We start from the raw sequence: 20,529 nt of genomic DNA on the forward strand, positions 1-20,529 counted from the left end.
ATGGAATGATAGCATTTCTTTAAAGAGGAACTGCTAAAAACTCTGAATGTTTCAAAAGGATAGCTGGGTCCCTGAATGTGAGCCCAAGGAGAATAAAGTTGGGGTCTGTCAGTAACCTTCCACAACTTCTGAGATGTCAATAAATAATAATAATAAAACTGATCACACTTCTTATCCTGCAGCCCCTCCCCCACTACTGTAAATGTGTGACTAGAAACCTACACTCCCCTGTTCCCCTATTAAAAAAAGATGAGCTGGGACTATTACAGCACATGGATGCAGGCTGAAAGCAGTGGCATTGTGATGTGTTTATCTGGGGCGGGTGGAGGGCAACTTAGAGGTTTTGGCTCACACAACACAAAAGGGCTCTTTCAAATATCTTCCAAGAATAAGTTTTTTAGATAATAGTAGTTCTTAGCTAGATAAGTGAACGAACTGGGGAAGAAGAGAGCTCAACTTTCAACAAAAGGCAAAAATACTTTTAAAGAAGTGACTATGTGAACACTTCATCTCCAAAAGACTTTTCTTGCAGATGGAAGTCAGAGCTGAGAGGTGTGTTCATCATCAACTCTGTGGGCTGTGAACCTCTGAGGGCAGTGTCGTTTTGAGCTTCATTTTCCCACAATCTCCTGTCAAAGCACCTAGTATGTGTTATGTGGGCACTCCCTGAGAGTCACAGTGGGAACTGGGTGACTTATTTCTAGCTTGGATCAGATCCATAGCCTTCTCCCTGCCTCTCTGTTTCCAGGATGGATCTCTTTCAAACTCCCCCATCTTCTGGCCTCTCACTTACCAAGGTTTCCCCGGAGACAAGGGGCAACAAACTACTTAGTGACTTTCAAGTGAGGAAACATTACAATAAGCAAAATGCAAATGAATCATCATCAGACTGAGTGTTAGCATTAAACATGAGATGGAGAAGTCCCTTTGACAGTCTTCAGAAGTTGGCTGCAGAATAATATGTAGTGATGGCCTTAATAATGAGGATACCCATCCTTCCATGCAGCTGTAACACTCCTATGCATTTATTCTTAGGGAATCAACAGAGATGTGAGCACACAAAGATGTTCACCGCAGCATTATTTATAATTCAGAAAAACTGGAAAAAAATGAAAATTAATGGGAGGCTAATTAAACTACGGTTCATGCTGTTTGATGACCACAATCAGGTTTCAGAAGACTATTTAATTACAAAGAGAAATATACATTTTCACATTGTTATGTGAGAAAAGCAGGACAAAATTGTAAGTAGAGAACAATTACAAATTTTAAATAGATACAGAGATAACTGGGAATATACTAAAGTGGAAACTGTAGCTAATTTTTATTTTCTTCCTCTTGCTTTTTTATATTTTCCAAAGTTTTCTTCTGTAACCATACATTTATACTCATGAAACTATATTCTATGTGGTCAGAAGATTTCCAGATTTTTTTTCCAGCTGTTAAGCTCGACCTTATGATAATGGGAAGTCACTAGGAAAGAGTAGTTCAGGAAGTGACTTACGAAGAGCTCAGTTAAAAGAGAGGGCTCAGTGGGTAATATTTGGAAAGGGACGTTCTATAATGTACAGGGTGAGTTTCCTAGGGTATAAAGGCAGGAGAGAGTGAGCGAGCGGAGCAGGGAAGGGAACAGAGAAGAGGAGGAGGAGATGGAAGAAGACCGGGGTGGGGGTGGGGGGGCTGGCTGACAGGCAGGCATCTGAGAGATACTGACCTAGTAGTTTAAGAAATATTTGAAAAATCCAGCTTTCTCATCTTCCTTCTTCACTAGATATTACTTCAGTTCCTCATCTGATTTACTTTAAATCTTGAGTTCAATCAGATCCATACTGAGTCTTTTAAATATTGCCCATGTATTTTTTTTAGCCTTATTCTCGCTAGTCTTACTCATTTTTTGTTGCTGTTTTTCTTTTTGCTTATTTTTCCTTCCCAGAGAGAAATATTTGATAGGGAAAAGAATATGAGGCACCTTCTATGAACTTTACACCAAAGACAAAAATACTGTCACCAGAACCACGAGCATTCTATGTCTATGTGAACAAGGAAGCCTGAGGTAAAATCAGCACAGCATCTCTTTCATATGAGGTCACAGATGATCTTCAGGACTCTTTGATTTAAGAAGGTAATTAGTTCCAAAGAGACTTGTAGCTCTGGGCCACACTGTCCACACATATCTTTTAAACTCCTATGCATTACCCAACAATGCAACTCCAACTCCTGACAGGATATATCACCATCTTGTTTCAGATGTAGTTTAGAAAGAATATACTTTGAATACTAACAAGAGGAAACCACAGTGTAATGCGAACTGTGGTTATTCTTCACTCCTATCTTCATGTAATGGCAGATTACCTTATTCTTTTTTTTTTTTTTTTTTTTTTTTCGGTACGCAGGCCTCTCACTGTTGTGGCCTCTCCCGTTGCGGAGCACAGGCTCCGGATGTGCAGGCCCAGTGGCCATGGCTCACGGGCCCAGCCGCTCCGCGGCATGTGGGATCTTCCCGGACCGGGGCACAAACCCGTGTCCCCTGCATCGGCAGGCGGACTCTCAACCACTGCGCCACCAGGGAAGCCCAGATTACCTTACTCTTCCAATTCATCGTTAAGAAAAAAAGATCACACTTGAATAGAATATACTAAAAAGTTCCCACTAGTACACAACTCAATTTTAAAAAATGAAATCAGATTTTCTACAAGTAGAAACTAGACTTTGACATGGATGATTTGTATTCATTTTTATAAAGATGTCCAAAGCATTCCTTTCTGTGATGTCCACATTTAATAACAACAATGACAACAAGAGCATGATATAGAGGAGGGGTCAGTAAACATTTTCTGTAAAGTGCCAGATGGTAAATAATTTAGGCTCTCTGTGGGTCACATGGTCTCCATCACAACATTCACTCTGCTGTTGCAGCACAAAAGCGCTCATAGGCCAGATATAAACAAATGAGCATTGCTGCATTCCAATAAAACAGGCAGTGGGCTGGAACTGGTGTGTACTGGTCAGCCCTTGCTGTAGAGAAAGGGGGTATGTCTGATGGGGCAGCAGGGGCGAGGGGTGATGGTCCTAAAAACCAGGTTTCCATGGCACCACCACTAGCTTGTCTTGGCTCTTCCTTAAGCATGTCAGGCAAGTTCTCAGGTACTTTTGCTTCTGTTGTTCCTTCTACCTGGACAGCTCCATCCTCAGATTGCCCACAACTTGCTCCATCAGCACATTAGGAACACTGACAGGCCCAGACACCCCATCTGAAGGCACACCTGTGTCATCATTCTCTACTCTGTAACTTCCCTCTCTTTTCCTCACAGCTCTTCACATTACCTAGCATTATGACATGTGTTCACGTATTTATTTTTTGTCTATTGCCCCCACTAGAATGTAAGCTCCTGAGGGCAGCGATTTTATTTTGTTACTGCTGTCACCCCAGCACCTAGAACTGTGTTTGGGATGTGGTCAGCATACATAGGTGACTTAGGGACAACATTTGATTTACTTGTACATCAAATCCTCACCTGTAAGATGATGACATCAGATGGACCTGTGTTTCCTAAAGGTGGTACCCAGATGCATTTTTCTTTCAACAGTTGGATTTATAATAATATATAATATTTAAGCAATGGCTAAAGCTGTAATTTAATAAATATTATTGCTTGGTGACATACATTTTCTTTTGTGGAGTTATGAAAAAATGAATCCATAAAAAATTTAATAAATTAGATTAAAAATGATTTGTAGATAATGATGGTACCACGTAAGCAAATGAAGTTTGGGAAACACAGGACCAATTCCTCTTAAATGTCCCTTTGGCTCCTTGTTTTTATTCTAATGCATGAAAGTAGATGTACTGTGTTCTCTAATATTCAGAATTGCCCTTGACCTATAAAGTAAAACAATGCCAGAGGAACATGACAAAGCCAGCTGCCTCTGGAGCATAATACCACCAACATGGTTTTCCTAAAACAGTCAATCAGGACACCCCCTGGTCAATACCCTTCTTTGGCTCCCCAACCCCAACAAGATCAGATTAGTTCAGTATTTAAAACCTTTCAGGATCTGCCTCTGAAACTATCTGTTCAAATCTCTCAATCTCCCTCTAAATCTTTAAACACATTATGCTCCAGTACACTAGATTATTGATTCTTTCCCTAATGCACCATGCTGTGCCATACTCCTCAACCTTTGAATATGCTGTCCCATTTGCCTGGAATGCTAGGTTCCTCCTTCTGTACTTAGTAAACACCTGTTTGTTCTTCCTAACTCTGCACAAAATATTGTATTCTTTGACAAGCTCGGCTGGCCACTGCCAGACAAAATGAATCACCACAACTATTGATCCACTTCCATACCTTGCTCACACTTCCATTAGGAGAAAAATCATATAATTTTATAATTATTTGTTTTCATTTCAAGATTTATAATCACCCACTGCCAATTTCTGCTGCAAACACACAGTACTCTGGGTCTATCATGGCGTAACTATAGTTTCATAGCCTTGCCTAGAACACTCTCCTTTTCTATTTTTAACATTGTTTCTGCAGAAATATCAATTTCTCATTCCTAGTTAGTCATCTTTGGGGAATAATTCTTTGTGGGTTATTTATACTAAATTATTTTAATTACTATAATTAGTATATAAATTATTATACAAATTATTTGTACTAAAATCCTCCTTATAGCCCCTAAACTTAAATCATATACACCTTAACATAAAGTTAAATTAGATTATATTTTTATCACTAGATTTGCAAAAAATTCAATAAACTATGCTTTATAATTATAACTGAAACATCTTTTTTCAGTAGGTCATACTGTGTAAATTACACTTGAATACAGGCAGAATTTTATATAGATGTACTATGAATATATACGAATGTTAACCTCATAGAATATTTGTAAACAATATAAAAATATATTTCATGTTTCTTTGGAAAATTGTTTCTTCATTATGAATCAGTTAATTATTGCTTGGCAATAATATATTACATTTATAAAGTATTCTACAGTTCACAAATGCTTCCAAACATAGTATTTTATGCAATACTCACAATAACTCTGTAAGGTAGGTATTATAAAATTCCATTACGCAAATTAAAAACTGGGGTCTACAGAGGTTTAGTCTCATTCCTAAGTTGTACATCAGCTGTTGGCTTAGCCTGATAGAGCCAAAGCCCTTGTGCTTCCATAGGGTACAGTGGGTACAGAGAACTCTGCATCCTCTATATTCTATGACTAACCTTAGGAATGCTGAGTCATCTTTTTCTTCTTTGTGGTGGGATAGGTGCATTTTAATCATTATGATCTTAATAAAGATATACACACTTCATCAAGCCTAAAAGACTGCTGAAAAATTGAAATGAGGACATAGGCTTCTATTTCAAAAGTATCCTAATTATGATCAAGGATTAGACATCTGTTTGAATATAATAGCTATTTCCATACACGGTGACATAAAAACTTAAAAGCTCCACACATACTTTTAGCGACTTCACTGCCTTCATTGACCAAAAAACATACCTACATTGGAGCCAGCTCTATAAAACCGGTGTACATCTTAAGAAGATAATAATATGATAAACTTCACCCAGAGAAGGAGGAAATGAAAGACAAAATTATGACTAACAAAATTATAAGACTGAGATTTGACATATTCAAGAGCTAGAAAGTTTAAAATGATGGATCATTTGTTAGAAAGCAGCAACAGTGTGACAATGCCAGCATAGAGCAAGTCACCAGGAGGGCTTTTTATATTCCTGGAGGCCGCATACATGGGAAATACAACCTTCTTTTCTGTCAAGTAACTGTGGAGCTGGGGCAATGTAATGTCATCCTTTAAGTCCTTAATTCTGTTTAGCTTTCACAATTCATTCCCGCATCATTCTGATTTTGTCAGGAACCAAAGAAATGTGCTGAGTCATGAAATTGGAACATTCTATGTTATGTTGAAACGTGGAGTTTATGTGACAAATGATATCATAGATTCAGAGGCTGATTTTTATTTTGTTTGCCTCTTTTGCCCTGGAAGGATGAAGATGCTAAGAAAAAGGGGACAATGGATAAGTAGCTGTACTTTTATTTGTAATAGAGTTCTCATATGAGGATTAACTACTTAGGAAATCAATGTCTCTCTCTCTCTCTCTCTCTCATTTTTATTATTTTTAGTTTCTTTATCATCAGTCCTAATTACCTTAAAGTATTTTGGGTACAGAAACAGACTCATCTTAATCAATGAGTGATTAGTTCAGTTCAAACTCTTTATCCTCACAAAGTATAGACTTAAATTTGGTGCAGGATTTTATTTCTGAAATCCTGATTTTCTTTATCCATCCAAAGGCAGAGCCTAGTGGAAGCATGACTGATTAGGGGGTCCCAAAATATGCATCCTAGCCACGTCTTGTTGACACCTAGTCGTGTAAACTTGGGGGAGGACTTAATCTTGGTGATCTCATGGTCAACCCCAGCTCTCAGAGCTGAGGATTCTGGGAATCAGAACCTGACAGCTTTGTCATTAGCTCCTCATTAATGTGTACAAAACAGATGTAGAGGTTTTGTTTTTTGTTTTTTTTAAAATAAGAGGGTAGGGGCTTCCCTGGTGGCGCAGTGGTTGAGAATCTGCCTGCTAATGCAGGGGACACGGGTTCGAGCCCTGGTCTGGGAGGATCCCACATGCCGCGGAGGAACTAAGCCCGTGAGCCACAACTACTGAGCCTGTGCATCTGGAGCCTGTGCTCCGCAACAAGAGAGGCCGTGATAGTGAGAGGCCCGCGCACCATGATGAAGAGTGGCCCCCACTTGCCACAACTGGAGAAAGTCCTCGCACAGAAACGAAGACCCAGCACAGCCAAAATAAATTAAAAAAATAATAATAATTAAAAAAAATTTTTTAATAAATTAAAAAAATAATTAAAAAAATAAGAGGGTATTTTAATTTTTACAAATTCATGAAACCACTATTCTTTTGACAATGAAAATGTAGCAGAGCACACAGTTTTGTGCTTACTGAGCACAAAGCACATAAGGAGATTTGAATTAATAAGTAATCCCTGAAAGAATTCTCCCCAGACGCCAACCATTCTTTTTTTTTTTTTTTTTTTGCGGTACGCGGGCTTCTCACTGCTGTGGCCTCTCTCGCTGCAGAGCACAGGCTCCGGACGCGCAGGGCCAGCGGCCACGGCTCACGGGCCCAGCCGCTCTGCGGCATGTGGGATCCTCCCGGACTGGGGCACAAACCCGTATCCCCTGCAATGGGCAGGCGGACTCCCAACCACTGCGCCACCAGGGAAGCCCCCAACCATTCTTAAGAATGCCCCTGGTTTAGCAATCTGGCACATGTGTCAAGTCCTAATTCTGTTTCAATAAGACTTCAAGTATTATTAAGACATTATTGCAATTAATTAATAACTTGACATTTCTATTTCTGCTATCGAGAGAGTTTTCAAGACCAGAACTTGGTGTTCTCTTGCCCTGATTCCCAACCAAATGATAAATCAAATCTTGATGGTCATTCTGGTCAGAATATGCAGAGTCTGCCCATGATTTGTAATTTTTTTTAACCTAACAATCAAGAATTACTTAACTGGAGAAACTGAGGCCAAATCAATACCATTTTTATCATCAGAAGTAAGTTATAAGCAGATAGGTCCAGCGATGTAACTGTAAAGCTATTCCTCTCTCTCTCTGGAAATGAAAAATTATTAGGTATTAAGGTAATGCAGCATAAATGTATTTCTGTCTGATAGTTATCTTTCTCTGTCAAATTACTAGATTTTTAGGTAGAAAATAAAGCCATCCACATAAATTCAAGCCTCTGGTTATGTTGTACTAATGTGACAGTTTTAAAATGGTTCAAGGTTATTAGCTTCCATATATTGTCTATGCCTTTCCTTACATACTCCCTACCAAAGCCTATATCTTTTTGATTTATTCTTACCTTAGTATGTTAATACAAAAAATTTCTCTGAAAGATTTCAGGTCCTGGAAGATACTAATACATTTATTAGCTTTCTTTAAATATATTAATTTAAATTTGATGCACATAGAAATGAACAAAAATTCAGAAGTAGGTGTAAAAAATGTTAGTAGGTAGTGCAAAAATATAGATTTAGTTTTCAAGTTGTATTCCATTGGATGGCAACATGATATTTTCCTCCTGTTTTCTTACCACCTCACCCTTACTCTGATGTAAAGAATTCCATTCTTTGGATATTTGATGCCAAAATGATATTCTGATAGCAAAATTCTTCTGATGGAAGCTATATTAGTAAAGCTATTTTTAAAAATGGACTGTGCTGGCTTTCTAATTGGTCCCTTTAATTCATTCTCCACCCAGCAACAAGAGTGATCATTTTTTTCTTAATTAATAGACTTTATTTCTTAGAGAAGTTTTAGGTTTAAAGAAAAATTGACCAGAAGTACAAAGAGTTCTCAAATATCCCCTCCCTCCACTTATCCCCATGGTTTCCCATATTATTTAACTCCTTGCACTGCTGTGCTACATCTATTCCAAATGACGACCCGATACTGATATATTTCCATTAACTAAAATCCACAGTTTACATCAGGGTTCACTCTCTGTGTTGTACAGTTCTATGGTTTTGCCAAATGCATAATATCATGTATCCATCATAGCAGTATCATATAGAATAGTTCTACTGATGATCATTTAAAATGATGTATTAGCTCGTGGCATTCCATCTCCCTTACTCTAAATCACTCAGTGACTCCCAGAATAAAATCGAGATTCCTTAGCAGGCCTCAGAGGCCTTGCACAGTCACATCCCAACTCACTACCTCCAGCCATACCAGCCTTCTTTCAGATCTGCAACTTCTCCACATAAAAGAGATGGAAGAGTAAAAATGTCATGATAGAATTTACTCTTTAATTTGAATACTACTTTTTGAGGGGATACAAATAACATTCATGACCTGGGTGGAGGGGGTTGTGGACCATCTGATGTCCTCATTTCGAATGCAAGTTTTCGTAACACAGATTTGTTTAATTTGATAATGTAGTTTATTTTAAGATTCCTGTTTGGCACATGAGAGATAAGTAGATAATGATTTTGGAAGTCATTAGTAAAGATGTTAATCACTGGAAAATCATGGAGCAGAGACCAAGTATCCTGATTCATCTATTAACTTAAACTTCAAACCCTAAGTTTGCTAGAGATCTTAGGTCCTCTCTCCAATATTTAGTAGAAAACTAAGTAAGTTCTTCTGGTGAATGACACCTTGTTTCTAGCTGGTGAGATAACTGCAAAGGAAAATCATAAATACACACACTCACATGAAATTCCTGACTCTGGGATGCGATCCCTTTCATTAGAATACTGTCTGTAACCAGTCATTAAAACTGCCACTACAGGTAAAGTCATAAAATATACTGTAATACTGACTTTCACTCATACACACACAAAATAATAATATATTTCTTTTGTTCAAACAGGTATTTCTTTTCCCTTTTACTTTTTTCTTTGACATACTGATATGTATACTACTGTTAAATACTGCTCTACCTGAGGCCATAGTAGATGAAGAACAAGGATGAAATACGAGACTCACATTAACATACGTGTGTATGTGTTCTGTCTCTCTTCAGATCCTAATGTTATTTAAAAGTCAGTTATTATGAACGTGGGCATGTATTTCTACAAATGTACAAATCTAATATTTCACAGGAGAGAACCAAGTAGAGAAAACACCTTCCTGTGCTTACAGTTCTAACACAGAAGTCTTTAAACAATCATTAAGCATAAGATGTAAACAGAAGCTTAGTTGTACAACTGCTAACTGTACTTCATTAAAGTTGATGCTACCTGGAGCTCTGACTCCAGCCATTACATGGAGAATTTGAAAATGGGCAATCAGAGTTGTAGTCCCTTATTTTAAAATGAATTCTCACAAGCATTCAAGAATATCTGTTGAACACCAACCTTGTACAAAGTTCTTTTAGTTGATGAGGTGGTACAAAACTTTACAAAGACCTCTTATCTGTTTTTAAGTTTATGCTGTGTTCTAGAGCAAAGTTTCTCAAATGATTTGTGGTGAAGGACCATTTTAAAAACTTTTTTCGATCTGTTACAAACTCATAGTTTTGTAAAATGCCATGAATTGATTAGGCACTTGGATTTTGTGGCAGTGGCTCTAAAAGTTTCCAGATGTTTACTCTCAATTTTGCTCTTCTCTCATCATTCACAAACAGCTCGTGGGCCAGCATCAGTTTGTGTACCATAAGGCACTACTCGATGAGTCGTCCATGGACCAGCAGCATCAGGGAACCTGTCAGAAATGCAGATTCTTAGGCCCCACCCCAGACCTACCGAATCTGCATCTGCATTTTAATAAGACCCACAGGGGAAAAGCACTGTTCTGCAGGGAAATCAATCAGACGAATGAAAGATTACAATAACATTTAATAATAGCAATAACAGCAAACAGGTTTATAGCCCTTACCGGAAGTATGCATACACTGGTCTAATTATTATCATATATCATCACCTAATCTGATCCTCATAACAAACCTGTGAAGTTAAGTGCTTTTATTATGCTCATTTTGCAGGTAAGGACGCCAGATACTAGAGTTTAACCATCTAGTTCAATGTCACACAGCTAGGAAGCAGAATGTAGGAATGAGAATAACTTCAGGGACATGAGAGAAGTTGAGACTGACTGACAGGGTGCTCACATGTGGGAAGGATCAACTTTGGACAGGACAGGTATTTGAGCTGGGTCTGGCACATATCTGGCATTCCTAGCATACAGTAGGCACTTAAATGATTTTGGTTGCATTTCGCTGAGTTACATAACTTTTGTCCTTCCCTATTTCCATAGTTTCAGGGAGGTGGTTTCAATTTAATTACCTGTTCGCATAACTCTACACTTTTTAAGATTCAGCTCAAATTTTTCTTTCTTCTCCTATTTCCCCTGTTTCCAACTCTACAGTGAAAGTGTTTGTTTCCTTCCTTGAGCTTCCCTATACTTTGTTCTTTCCTGGCCCATTAACACCTTCTGTCCTGATTAACAATGTGCAGCTAGCCTATGTCCTCAGGCTCACATAGGGAAGGGACCACATCTATTTACGTTTTTACCTTCCTTCTTTCTTCTTTCCTTTCTTTTCTTTCTTCCTTCCTTCCTTCCTTTCTTTTTAACATCTTTATTGGAGTATAATTGCTTTACAATGGTGTTAATTTCTGCTTTATAACAAAGTGAATCAGTTATACATATACATATGTTCCCATATCTCTTCCCTCTTGCGTCTCCCTCCCTCCCACCCCTCTAGGTGGTCACAAAGCACCGAGCTGATCTCCCTGTGCTATGCAGCTGCTTCCCACTAGCTAGCTGTTTTACATTTGGTAGTGTATACATGTCCATGCCACTCTCTCACTTTGTCACAGCTTACCCTTCCTCCCTCCCCATATCCTCAAGTCCATTCTCTAGTAGGTCTGTGTCTTTATTCCCGTCTTAACCCTAGGTTCTTCATGACCTTTTTTTTTTTTCCTTAGATTCCATATATACGTGTTAGCATACGGTATTTGTTTTTCTCTTTCTGACCTACTTTACTCTGTATGACAGACTCTAGATCCATCCACCTCAGTACAAATAACTCAATTTCATTTCTTTTTATGGCTGAGTAATATTCCATTGTATATATATGGGCCACATCTTCTTTATCCATTCATCTGTTGATGGACACTTAGGTTGCTTCCATGTCCCGGCTATTGTAAACAGAGCTGCAATGAACATTGTGGTACATGACTCTTTTTGAATTATGGTTTTCTCAGGGTATATGCCCAGTAGTGGGATTCCTGGGTCGTATGGTAGTTCTATCTGTAGTTTTTTGAGGAACCTCCATACTGTTCTCCATAGTGGCTGTATCAATTTACATTCCCACCAACAGTGCAAGAGTGTTCCCTTTTCTCCACACCCTTTCCAGCATTTATTGTTTCTAGATTTTTTGATGATGGCCATTCTGACCGGTGTTAGATGATATCTCATTGTAGTTTTGATTTGCATCTCTCTTCTTCTTGAACCCCAAGTGCCTGGTACCTCAATAAACCTTTGTTAAAATAATAAAAAGTTACCAAGAAAATAGATCGTTCAGCTGCAGGTGGAACATTCTTTTAGATATTCATTGCTCTCTATTTTCCTAACACGTTCTGCACCAGAACCTTAACATGAACTGTCAAACCTTAAAATATTAGCAAAATATAACTGTCAGACTTAAAGCATTGCCACTGAGTTGACTGATTACACTGATCACATGCCCATACACACAGTGTTTGTGCACAGAAACACACACACACACTTTTTTTCTGTTGGAATCTGGTAGGCACACACCAAGTTCTACTTTTACCAGTTCTATATTACAAAAACATGCTGGAAAGCACTGAAAAGGGAGAAATATATAAAAATGTAATTCATCTCCACCCTTCCTTTTGTTGGCATTATATCTTGTTAGTGCATTTTAAGGACAATGGGTTCATAGATCACTCTTGAATGCTTGGACCTTCAAATTAATATTCTGTAGTCTAAGGATAAAAATCTTAGAAAAGTTCTGGATTGTCAAATGCTATTTTGGGGGTATGTAGTCTTTTCTTAATGTCAGTAGATGTCATTATTTAAATTCAGCCATTTGTTAAACAGTATAATTGCCCATCAATTATATTTTACCACTGAATTTAGACATGTTACACCTCCCCTCTGCTCAAAAATTTTCAAGTCTTAGAAACTACAGGCTGATGAAGATGATCTGAAAAATAATTTTAGTCAGCATAATTCAAAATAATAGAGAGGATCAGAACTTTTACTACCTAGGTAGCTTTTAAATGATAGTCCTTGCTAGATTCTGTTTTACCCAGATAGAAAATTCTGCATTTTATACCTTAAAAAAATAAAACCGTGCCAGCAGAATCCTAAATGGATAGATTTTAGTTGGCATTTGCGTGTGTGTGTCCTGGACAGGCTTAAATGATTAATTAGTCCATAAAATTGAGGACAAAATCCTGAAATGCTTTGTTCAGTTTATTTTATGGCTCCCTTTCCTTGTTCTTAGGTGCACAAATCCTACCCTCATCTGTACTGCACTGCTCATTACTTAACATTTAAGAACTAACTGATGAGTTCCTCATGGCATTGTTACTATCAACTTGAGCTTCTGTGCCAGACATCAATACAAATCACTTGGAGAATATCTATGTGAATCCTAAACCACTCAATTAGTGATTCTGTTCTAACAGTCCTCCCTTACCTGGACTGCTTAGAAAAAGAAAGAGGAATGAAATGGTAGCCTGCTGGTGTTCCCTTCTATGACTGGGGACAAAGCATTCCATTGCCTCTGTTTCTCCTTTTGCAAACCTAAAGAATACTTCTCTTATTACCTCGTAAGGGACTGTGGTCTGGATTGATAACATGATGACAACCTTGGATTCTTTAAGTGTCATACGAAGACTTGTTACACAGAATGCTGGCTTGCTGTATGCAGGATAGAACATTCTTTTTAAGCTTTCTTTTTATGGTAATAGGTGGTTGAATTTAAGCAGTTCTAAATTACATTCTTGCTTGACTTATACCTAAATGTCAATTTTCTCTGGATTAAAAAAAGCACTATATGAATTCATGTGACAAAACACACACACACAACACACACAAACACAACCAACTATTAGGAATTTTCTAAGATTTAAGTAACATGGAATTTGATTACACAGTGCATTCTGGGGCTCAGCCACAGCAGGCTACAGATACCAGGCAGGCTGATTATGACTTAAGCATTGTTTCAATGTGATTTTGCAAAGGATTTCATTTAATGCAGATTAGTAAGTTTATTAAGCTGTTGATAATTGAAGCCTCTTAGGTTCAGTAGGTACTATCCAGCGAGGTAGATTAGTGGGGTTTAATTTGTTGCTCTCAAATAGCAAACAAAGACTTAGCAGAATAATTACATCTCTTCTGTGGACTAATAAAAGGCGACATCACATTGGTGCTTTTGGCCATTTCTGCAGTTTCTTTTAGAGCACTGCCTTTGGAGTTTCCTGCATCTCTCTCAAGTGACACCAAAACCCATCACCTGTGAATTATGTTACTTAGAAATTAAGGTTAGTTACATGCAATGTAAGCCATGAATGGAAAGATTCACGTTAGAGCAAGTTGTGCTCTCTCTACCTTAAGTCAGAACTTTTCCACTATTTCCTAAAATTTTCTGTCTATCCCCTTGTCCAGATTGTAAGTACCTCAAGGGTGGGGGCCGTGTCTCTCATCTGATTCCTTAGCAATTAGTACCATATCTGGCATATCGAGGCACTCAGTCTGTTTGCCTAAAAAACAATGAATTATCTTAAATAATCCAAAGTATGCTCTAAAAATAACATTATCACCAAGTTTTCGAGTTCTAGGAAGTTAGTCTTAGCTAGAGTATAAAGTTGCTGTGTTAGCCAAAAGACTAAGAGTCAACATATGAAAGAGATTGTACGAAAGAGTAAAATGATGATTTATTACCCAATAGATTCTTGGACACACAGAGCATTCAGCCTGTTATTTAGTCAGTCGACTAAATAAATTAACTTAGTGTCTTGACATGACCCAGTCCTCACTTTAGTTGATTTGGTTACATGCGTTTGGTGTCATCACAACATGAAGAGACAGAGGCCTCATTCCTCTGGGACTCCTAGGTCTGCCATATTTCTAACAGAGTCACAAACCAGACAGTGAAAAATGCTACACTGGGGGAAGGTGATATAAATAACATTTCTTAACAGGAAATGCCAAAGCTGTTTGGAATGGTTAGAAATAAGTTTCTAGAATAATCTTGGTATTCTTTCTCTTCCATTCCTGGATATCAGATTATTAGCAAGACTGCAGGTGTGGAGACTCAGGCCTTAGGAATCACTGCTGGTTTCTGTTTTCTCCATTGGCTTTATAGCTACTTTATTTTTTCAGAATGACACCTGAACTTCGAAGTTAGTGAGACATTTTGAGTATTCTGGAACATAGCACCTTCCTCAAAATTAGTTTTAAACTTAATCCCACTCCTATGTCTCCCACTTCATACGAGGTCTACCTTGACTTACTGGTAAGGTTCTCCCTTGCAAGTGACTTTGCAAGGACGTTTGGCTGCAGGTCATGGCGACTGTTCCCAATGACTTCACAACATCATAAAGGGCAGAGAAGAATGAAACCTGATTCTGGTCCTTCATTTGAGTGAGCGGTGATTTTGTTTTAGACTGGGTATCGTTTAAACCATGGACCCATTCCTCAAGACAACATCCCTAGACATATATGTCCCCTATAACACTTAATATGATAGTAACAAACCTCAAAAGGATAGATATATAAGAGTGCTAAAGCATGGATTATAAAGAAGTACTCAAACCAGTGTGCTTCCTAGAGATCTCAGTTAGTGCCTGCCTGTCCATATGTAGCCATTTTTATCGTGATACCATATCCTCACCTACCCCCCCACCCCCGCACCATGGTCATAACTGAATAGACCAGTGGTGGTGCCTGACATCACAGCAAAAAAGTCATAGGCTGGCCACTACCTTTGACTTATGAAGGACCCCAAAGGGAAGCTGATCAATCATAGTCCTTTTCTTGGAAATCTGAACTTAGAAACTCAGAGAAAATGAAGCCAGGAACCATGGGGAACTAATGCAGAAAAGTCTTGAGGCAGAGAAAGCTCCAACTAGGTAACAACACTTAGGTATAAGTAGAAATTCAGAGAGGGAAACATGTGCATTATCAGAGAACTCCACAGTGCCTGTGCAGTTAGAAGTAGAAACGCTGTGTATGAGAGAGAAACAAGGTAGCCTATGAGAGACAGAGAGACGGGGAGAGTAGTCCTGCTTCCTGATGATTTTCCCATTCCAATTCTAGTCAATTTCTAGGCTCACAATAATTTCTTCTTCCCTAACATGACTTGAGTGATTCTCATTAGAACAGCTAGGAAAGGTAACAATAAAATCTTATGAGCCAAAAGATACCAAAAAACCTTATTTTTTCATAGTTCACAGATCCAGCTCTCAAGTGCTGTATCTCATTTGCTCTACCTGAGCTCCATGTTGGGAGAAACTGACGTTCAGAGAGGGAGATATGACTTGCTCAAGGTCACACCGCTAGCAACTAGCAAAGGCAGAACTAAAGCCAGCTCTTCTGATCCAGACACCTGTGCAATCCAGTCCCATCACACTACCCCCTCCACATGGAAGGCAGAGTCAGCTGGCATCTAAAACAAAGTATTTTCATCTCTGAAAAGGGGCTGATTTGTAGGATAAGTAGAGAGAGGCTGACACATTCTGCTTGTATCAAGGACACAATTCTAGTTGTTATTTTGCTTTTGGAAAGTTACAGTGTTAGCTCTGACAACCATGAGTCTTGGATGTCCCAACATTTCCCTTAATGGGATTCAGCTAAAGGAACTTAATGGGTGGGCCAAAATGTGCCTTCGGTATTTTAAATAAAAATAAAAGACACATTTCTCATTTTCACCAAGAACTTTATTGAACAACGTATTCACCCTTTTGTTCCACTACCTTCTGCCATTTTTCAGGCAACTTCATAATTCCATCTTCCCAAAACTTTTTATCTTTTTGAGCAAAGAACTGTTCCAGGTGCCTTTTACAGTCTTCCTGGGAATTGAAATTTTTTCCATTAAGATAATTTTGTAAAGACCGAAATAAATGGAAATCTGAAGGTGCAATGTCTGGTGAATACAACGGATGAATCAGAACTTCTCAGCCAAGCTGTAACAGTTTTTGCCTGGTCATCAAAGAAACATGCAGTCTTGCGTTATCCTGATGGAAGATTATGCGTTTTCTATTGACTAATTCTGGACATTTTTCGTTGAGTGCTGCTTTCAGTTGGTCTAATTGGGAGCAGTACTTGTTCAAATTAATTGTTTGGTTTTCTGGAAGGAGCTCATAATATAGGACTCCCTTCCAATCCCACCATATACAAAACATCACCTTCTTTGGATGAAGACTGGCCTTTGGTGTGGTTGGTGGTGCTTCATTTCGCTTGCCCACAATCTCTTCCGTTCCACATTATTGTACAGTATCCACTTCTCATTGCCTGTCACAATTTGTTTTAAAAGTGGAACATTTTCATTACATGTAAGTAGAGAATTGCATGTGGAAATACAGTCAAGAGGGTTTTTTTTTTGCTTATATGGAACCCAAACATCAAAGCGATTCACATAACCAAGCTGGTGCAAATGATTTTCAATGCTGATTTGGACATTTTGAGTATGTCGTCTATCTCCCGCGTAGTATAACGTTGACTGAGCTCAATTAGTGTCTTAATTTGATCACTGTCAACTTCAACTGATCTACCCAACTGTGGCGGTTCATCCAGCGAGAAATTTCCAGCACGAAACTTCGCAAACCACTTTTGACATGTTTGATCAGTCACAGCACCTTCTCCATATACTGCACAAATCTTTTTTTTGCGTTTCAGCTGCGTTTTTGCCTTTCTTGAAATAATAGAGAATAGGCCAAAAATGTTGTTTTTCTTTCATCTTCAATATTAAAATGGTTACATAAAAATTCACCAATTTTGATGTCTTTTTTTAAATGCACGCTGATATGACAGCTGTCACATACAACCTAACAAAATTGCTTCGAATGAAGTTAAAGATAACTAAGTGCTACTAAAGCCATCTTATGGAAAAAAACGAACGAACCTTTTGGCCAACCCAATAATTTTCGGCATTTGGGTAGTTGTTTTCTTGGCTATATTGAAAAACATATTTTGGGGATCTTAAGAAATCTAGGGACATGTATTTACAGTGAGATTCATCCCCTTTCAGTCTCCATCCTTTGCTGTTGTTCATAATGAAGAGCTTCCTAGGGTGTTTTCCTGTATTAGGGGTGGTTTACAATGATCACTTGCAGGGACAATGCCCACATGCAAACTCTTTAATTTGCTTTTTTACAACTTATTTTGTACATTCTTTCTGTCTTACAAAAGTTGTGCTAATTCACTGAGGGTCCTTTGGAAAACAGTTACACAAAGAGAAGAAAATAATCTTGACTCGCACCCACAGAAAATAATCTTGACTGCTCTAATCTTGACTCCCACCCACAGAGAACTCTGATAACATGTTGGCATATGTTCTTGGTGGAAAAGTATAGGATACCCCAGAAGTCTACAAGGCAAATGTCTGATTTCTCCCTGGGATACAGTGACCTGGTGAAAGCATGCAGAACTGAATTAACCATTCATCTGAGAATGTGCTGACCAGGCACGTGAGGGCAGAACTAGTGATGGCCCCAGCATGGGGCAGAGTGTGCAAGTGGCATGCGGCAAAGGTGCTCCTTATTACAGGAGAGATGTGGCATTTTATACAAATACCCCAAATAGTTCCTGTATACAGAGGACATAGCTATGCCTTTGTTTTTGCAATATCCTAAATATGCCTGATTTATGCCCCTGCTTCACAGAGCTGGGGGACATGTATTTTGCTACTTTAAGTGATGAAAAAAACTAGGATAATCTTGGAGATAATTATAGCATTCTGATGTATTAGAAAACAAGTTTAAGAATCAATGAAGTGGAACTCCTGCTAAAAATTATTCCAGGAGTTTGTGAAAAATGTACATTATGGTCCCTTGTTCATAGATTATGCATCTGTAGGTGATAGTGGGTCTCCAGCATCCCAATTTTTAAATAATAACCACAGTTAATTCCGTGAACTACTGTCTGAGCAACACTAAGATTTCCTCTCGGCCACTGGTTGGAATCTGAGTTTCTTGAAGTCGGCTATTTATGTTTATTTGCAAGATGCCAAACCCACTGCCACTGCCTTGGTTAAGTCCTCTCTCTCACTCCAACATCATTACTCTAGGTTTCCTAACAGGCCTCTCTGTTCCCCACTCCCTCACCCTCTTCCATCCTTCACAGTGCCATAAGAAATATCTTCTTAAACCAGAATTCTTTAACCTCAGTACTGTTGACACATGGGGCTTAATAATTCTTTGCTGGGTGTGGGTACTGTCCTGTCCTTGTAGGATGTTTAGCAACATCTATGGGCTGTACTCACTAGAAACCAGTAACATCCCCATCCCTGGTTGTAACAACTAAAATTGTCTCCAGTCATTGCCAAATATCCCTTTGGGGAAAAACAGACCGTGGTTGAACACCACTGCTCTTAAACCTTAGGTCTCTTCTTCTATTGTCTAAATGTTTTACCATGGCATTCAAATACCTATGTGATCTGCCTCCAAAACATGTTTCCAGCCATGCCTACTGCTAAACTACTCTATGATCCTTGCTCTCCACCAAACTAGGCCATTCTAGTTTACCCAATATCAAGAACCATTGATATTCACAACTCTGTACATTAGCTTCTGCTTTTTCTCAAGCCTTAAGCATCCTTTTCTTTTTTTGTTTGCTTTCCCAGGAAAACCTGACATCTTCAAAGCTTAGCTCAAAATCCACCTTCTCCAAAGTTTTCTTGATTTTCCTAATTATCTCCACTCCTTCCTTGTGTGTACTAGTTTTTTTTTTTTTTTCCTCTATCTAGAGCTTATTTATTCAGATTTGTCCCACAACCAATTTTTTGCCCATCTCTTCCCCTCTCAATTGGAAAGACCAGAACGTATTTCTTCCCAAGTCATAAGCACTGAGCATAGGGAAAGCACAAGTTGGCCCTTAATAACTGCACAAATGAATAAAAGTGACATTTAAAGCACACCACAGAGAATAAAAGTTTTTTTAATCTATATGTTATAACTGACTCACCAAGAATGATGGAAACAAAATTAAATGTGTGTGCTATAGACCTACAGCATTACATTTTTAGTCAGGATATTATCTATCAACATTTTAGAATATTTAATTTGCAGTAAGCCCTTAACTAAAGTTAAAATCAGTAAGAAAAAGTAACCAAACTACTCATAAGCAGCCCAAAATTAAACAAAACCAGTCCCAGACCAACCAAGTAGCAATGCTCACTTTAGTGTTTTCCTGCTTTTAATAGATATAAATTATACCTCAAATCACCTTTGAAAAGCACTGATTCAGTAGGTGCTACGTTAGCATCTTTGGTAGAATTATTACAAAGGGAACTCCCAAGAAGTTCTAGGTTTTAGGAATTACTCTATTAATGGATTAACAATCACAGTAATTTACAACAATTAGCTTGTCTCCATTCTGCCCTCATTGCCCTGTGTCCTTACTTTATGTTGTATAACAAATATATCTAGCTGATCCTAAACACCCAATCTCAGCCCAGATCTAAAGTGCCTATTTTGACCACCTTAGCTACCCTGAACTCAGAAGGAGGAGATGGGGACAACAGCTCAAGGGTGAAATGAGGACTACTGAGGAAGATGGTGGTGGTGGAGGTCCTTTGAGAGTTTTTCTTTTTACCTGTAAGGTGTCTTTATTTATCACTAATAACTGGGAGAAGACAAAACCAAAACAAAGTTTTAAAGGAGAGTCATTCTTCTAAATGGAAATCTGTAACTGCATTCTGCCTAAGTTTACCAATATACACTACCTAACTCCTAAGCCATTTGGAGTTCTTTCATATCA

The 20,529-nt window shown here is 38.4% G+C and overlaps 1 protein-coding gene across 9 annotated transcripts in view; it reads right to left on the reverse strand.

The window, feature by feature from the left end:
* TRPM3 (transient receptor potential cation channel subfamily M member 3) overlaps positions 1 to 20,529 on the reverse strand; it is a 536,370-nt gene that overhangs the window by 274,344 nt on the left and 241,497 nt on the right. The window lies entirely within an intron of this gene.

This window comes from Orcinus orca, chromosome 6, assembly GCF_937001465.1.
Source record: "Orcinus orca chromosome 6, mOrcOrc1.1, whole genome shotgun sequence".
Taxonomy (NCBI): domain Eukaryota; kingdom Metazoa; phylum Chordata; class Mammalia; order Artiodactyla; family Delphinidae; genus Orcinus; species Orcinus orca.